The sequence below is a fragment of the Crinia signifera genome, chromosome 3 (genome assembly GCF_055691185.1).
Source record: "Crinia signifera chromosome 3, ASM5569118v1, whole genome shotgun sequence".
NCBI classification, from domain to species: Eukaryota; Metazoa; Chordata; class Amphibia; order Anura; family Myobatrachidae; genus Crinia; species Crinia signifera.
The window spans coordinates 312,596,711-312,601,879 of NC_139219.1; the positions used below are offsets into that span (position 1 = coordinate 312,596,711).

Here is a 5,169-nt window from a genome sequence, read left to right on the forward strand (position 1 = left end):
TGTTGCTACAATATGTTTAGCTGGGGGGGGGGGGGGATATACACATACATAATAAATCACGGATGGCGTAGTGGTTAGCATTACTGCCCCACAGCATTGAGGTCATGGCCCTAACTGTGCAGAGTTTGTATATTCTCCCACGTGCTTGTGTGGGTTTCCTCCGGGTACTCCGGTCCCGTCCCGTCCCCCACAATCCAAAAATATACTGGAAGATTTGGCTACTAACAAAAATTAACCCTAGAATGTCTGTGTGTGCGTGTACATGTGGTAGGGAAGATAGATTGTAAGCTCCACTGGGGCAGGGACTGAATGTTCAACTATTCTCTGTAAAGCGCTGCGGAATATGTGTGCGCTATATAAGAAACTGCTAATAAGTAAATAAATGTCATATTTGTCACATATATGCACATAACATAGACAATGAAGAATGGTATTAACATGTACCTCACATAACATACATACACAATAAGGGGTATCATATACATATATAGGTAAGCACATTACATACATGTCCTATAAATACACATACCTAATGAAGTAGAACATACACCTGCATGTCTCATACATACCAACAAATAAACAGACACACACGTCTCATACATAATAAAGAATAACATATGACATGTATATATACACAATAATGTATAATAACATACATGTCACAATCATACATATGGAGATAGACACACACTAATACGTCACCTACATAATAAAGGATAATAACATACATGTATGTATGTATGTATGACCGGACACATATAGACATAGACGTCACACACATGACAGAGGATAAGAACATACACGTCACATACACACACATGATGTCACCCCCGGCCGCTCACCTCCTGGGCACCTTTGGTCTCTCTCCTCCGTCTTCCTGCTGCTGCCAGGCTGAGGCTCTCTCCGTGCACCTAGCCTGCCTGCTGCTACAGCAAGCCCCACAGGACAAACCAGGTCCCAACGCGCAGCCGCCCGCCGCTGGCGTCACCAGCCGAGGCCCAATGACAAGGTGCGGGCGTTACGCGGCAAGAGCGGGCGGGCGCAAAGCAAACAGGTGCGACTGCGACGGCGTCGATCTACAGGTTCAGAGATCAGTGAGCGAGATAAATCTGCTCGGCCGGCAGAATGGGAAAATGGCTGTGAAGCGCAGGTGACAGCAGGGCAGGGAGGTGCAGGGGACAGGATGGAGCTTAGGAACACTGGGCACTGCCATAGTAAATAATCTCCCGAACCCTGCTGCCCCTCGCTGGCAGGACACGCTGACAACGCAGCTGAAGGGATACATACAGGGCACTTACCTGTGGTGCAAAGCTGGGTGCATACTAAATGATTTATTCTGCGATCGTGGTTCCTGTGATTAGTGATGGACATCGGAAACCCACCATCAAATGATGGTGGGCTTCCGCCATCGAACCTTTCGATACGATGGTAACTGTCCATCGCATCAAAAGAATTTGATATAAAAAAATTATATATATTTATTTATTTACAGTTTCTTATATAGCGCAGCATATATCACTGCGCTTTGCAATTGGAGACAGTGATAACACAAACTGGGTAGAAACAAACCGACATGGAGGTAGGAGGGCCCTGCTCGCAAGCTTACAATCTATAGTTCTGAGCATTAGCAAAAAAAGCCCTTTTTGCGCATGGGCAAATATCTTCATTCTGCATACGCAGAAGCATTGCAGCATGGCTGGCTGGAGGGAGGGTGAGACCATCGAATCACCATCAAATGTTTACCATTCGATCACGATGGCGGCAACCATCGGAATGCCACCATTGAATACTAAAAGTACTGGTAGCCGGACGGTGGCTCAATGGGGCTGAGATTCACAATACCATGATACCCCCCCCCCACGGCTGTAACCAGTACCAGGCTGAAGAGCCGGGGCTGGTATTAAAAAATGAGGAAACCCGACAAATAGGGCTTCGCTGATTTTTTAAAACCAGCCCCAGGCTCCAGGTCCGGGGCTGGTTACCAAAATACGGGGGACAAAATGACTAGGGATCCCCCGTATTTTAAAAACCAGCCCCAGGTCTGACTTGGTCTGTGTTCCTGGGTGAGAGAACACTGGTGATCTGATTTGCTTTATACTGCAGGCTTGAATGATCTAGCATGTGATAGCGACACGTGGGAACACCCATCGCTATGGGGCATACACACTGAGTGATTTGTGCTTCATTTCTAATCGAATGTGATCCTGGAAGGGGAATTCAACTGAAGGCGGAAAATTCAAAACATTTATACGATTCAATTGCAGGACTGAAAATGGGATGTGGTGGGTTTTTTTTCCCCTCGCACCTTCAGTGCGATCTGCTGCTTTGGTATCTCATGATAATTGCTCCTCATTACTATAAAATAATTTGGGGTTGAGAGAACTACTGTAATATTATAAAAATTAATGTGTTGCCTCCACTATTGTATTTATTTTAGACCCCCAGTTGCAATAGCTTCTCCATTCTTGTGTTCTACTCAATCATTATGTGGCAGGTTTACTTGGTAGCGTATAAAACCTAGAACCAAGGGAATCAGTCTAGCCACATCTATTCACAATTGTGGTCCAAGATTTGAAGGTTACTATTATGCTCCTGATCTAAACCTCTAATGCCGTGTTCTCACTGCGAGTGAGAAATACACGGCTTTTACCCGGCATTAAAATGCCAGGGACTGCCACGCTGGACCCCCATTCTCACTGCAAGGCAAATTCCCGGGTGAAGAAGTTCTACCCGGGAATTTGCCTTTTATCACGGGTTTTTCTGCAGTGTGAACGGGTCAACCCGTGTCTGCATACCTGGATCTCAGACACGGGTAAAAAGAAGGGTTTTACCCGTGTACGAGATCCGGGTATACGACCCGTTCACACTGCCAAAAATCCCGTGTTAAAAGGCAAATTCCCGGGTCGACATGCTAGACCTGGGAATTTGCCTGCAGTGAGAACGGGGTATAAGTCTTTCATGGTATGCTGGGCGGGTGTGGTAGGACTGCCCAACAATCGGGATCCCGACAGTATACGGACATAGGAATCCCGACAGACGGTGCCCTGACAGGGGGGCGAGCGCAAAGAAGCCCCTTGTGGGCTCGCCACAGGTTCTATTCTCCCTCTATGGGGGTCATGGACCCCCACAAGGGAGAATAGCCCCTATCAGTGGTCCTCCCTGTCGGAGCACCGGCAGTCAGGATTTCAATGTTGGTATACTGACTGTCGGGATCCCGATTGTCGGGCAGTCATTCGGCACCCATGCTGGGCAGGGACCCTTACACAGTAGGTGTAAATGGAGGATGTGGGAACATGGAAGTCAGGGGTTAATGCTTGAAGCTCGTTTATGGGGGAGAAACGTATCAGAGCTGCTATCTGTGCGGATACCACCTTCCCCCGTATGAAGAAGTGTGCAAGGTGACAGGGGTGCTATACTATCTGCCAATAGCAGGGGCAATGTATAGCATCAGTAGCGCTGACCGTTCCAACAGCTGCAGGTGTTATTGCCGATACACCACGGCAGTGACTGAAACACAGGAGAGAAATGAGTGATGAGAAACCGGTAATGTAACTTAATTACTAACAATCATAGGTTAGACAATGGTCACATGACAATACTAATTATAATATTTGAGAGCAATAGTGCCACCATCTGGCTAGCCCCATACACACTAGAAAATATTTTAGAAGATTTCACTTCCAAAATATTGTCTAGTGTGTCCACTGAATATCGTTACCGATGCCCACTACCACGCATCACTACTGGCCCCTCTTGCGGGTCTAGATAATATGAATATGTAAGCGTAGCTTGTGACAAGGGAAACCAATTTCAGGGCATTGATCCCGGGATTCGGGCTTGAAAAAGGTTAGATCCCGCATTCCCTAATAAAAAATGTTTTAAAAACTCAGCCACCCACATATTTACTTACATGGCGGGTGGTGCGGCCAGGATCAGGGTGGGTGGTGCAGCCCAAACCAGACAGGCAGTGCGGCTGAGAATGAAGCAGTTGGTGCGACCTGCGCAGTGTGACCTCTAACCACGGGGATGGGAGAAACCGGACAACATCCGAGTGGGTGCTGAGACGCTGCCCGGCATTAGACTCCCAGCAATTTTTGGCCCAAATCCCGGAATCTCAATATACTGGCGTTGTAATTGGCTGCTTCGTTTTGGTGTTGTGTGGTCTGGCATTTACAGCGCATTATGCTCTGTAAGATGCGACAGCTACTGTGATAGTTATTTGCAGCCACCCACTAAGCAGGAATTTTTCAAAATGTAACTGCTATGGGGTCTACCTGTATATATGACAGCTGCACTACAGCATAGGAAACCATTTTTCTTCAGGTTGTCACACCACATAGCTTATAATCCAGTACTAATACATGCATTTTTTTTAATTAATTATTGTGGGTTTTTGAAGTAAAAATGATCACACCCACATGGGTAGCAGGAGCAGTCATATCGCTGAAATCAGAAATTGGGTGCAATTATTTCAGCCCTTGAGTGGTATGCACGGACATTTTCCAGGCTCAGCTGCACTGCTGCACTGCTGCAGCGGGCTGTCCCAGGAACAATTCTGGCCAAACCACTAATATCAAGGTGTGCACCAGTGGTGCCTGTAACTGTGCACCACTGGCGCATCACCTGTCCGGGCACCCCCCACCTCCTCTCCCATACGCCAGAGCTCCGCTGCCATTATTTGCAGGGAGCAGGCTCGGGGTGGCTTGGGGGGGGACTCGGGAGCCCCAAGTCCTCCCCGAACATCCCCAAGCCTGCCGCCTGTGGTCACTGCTGTGACTGGCGGCTGAGGCAGTGGAGCTCCGGCGTACATACGCCTGAGCGGCGGTGAGGGGGGTGCCCGGACAGGTGGGTGGAAGGGAGGCTATCCTCGGTGGTGGGTTTTGCTGGGGCAAGACAAACCTGCCCTGGTAGGTTTGTCCTGCCCCAGCAAAACCCACCACTCAAGGGGTTAATCTTGAGGGCAGTTGAATATGCCCCTATGTGTCACATGACCCAAGATTTAGCAAACTGGGAAGGACAAGATGATAGGAAAGAATGTACTGAGTGCTTATTAAATCATTTACAATAAGGACGTTACGCTGCTTATTAATCATTTGTATTTTTGATTATTTTAATTTCCGTGAAAAATAGACATTTATAGACCTATAAACCATATAAACAAACATACCA

The 5,169-nt window shown here is 47.6% G+C and overlaps 1 protein-coding gene across 4 annotated transcripts in view; it reads right to left on the bottom strand.

The window, feature by feature from the left end:
• The window catches only part of ITSN2 (intersectin 2), a 164,756-nt gene extending 163,648 nt beyond the window's left edge, over positions 1 to 1,108 (bottom strand). The window contains exon 1 of one of the 4 annotated variants that reach the window (XM_083178639.1): positions 843 to 1,108. The gene's annotated coding sequence lies outside the window, so the exon portion shown is untranslated. The remainder of the gene's footprint in view (positions 1 to 842) is intronic. The other 3 variants (XM_083178637.1, XM_083178638.1, XM_083178640.1) reach the window with 3 other exon arrangements.
• Positions 1,109 to 5,169: the final 4,061 nt, after the last annotated feature.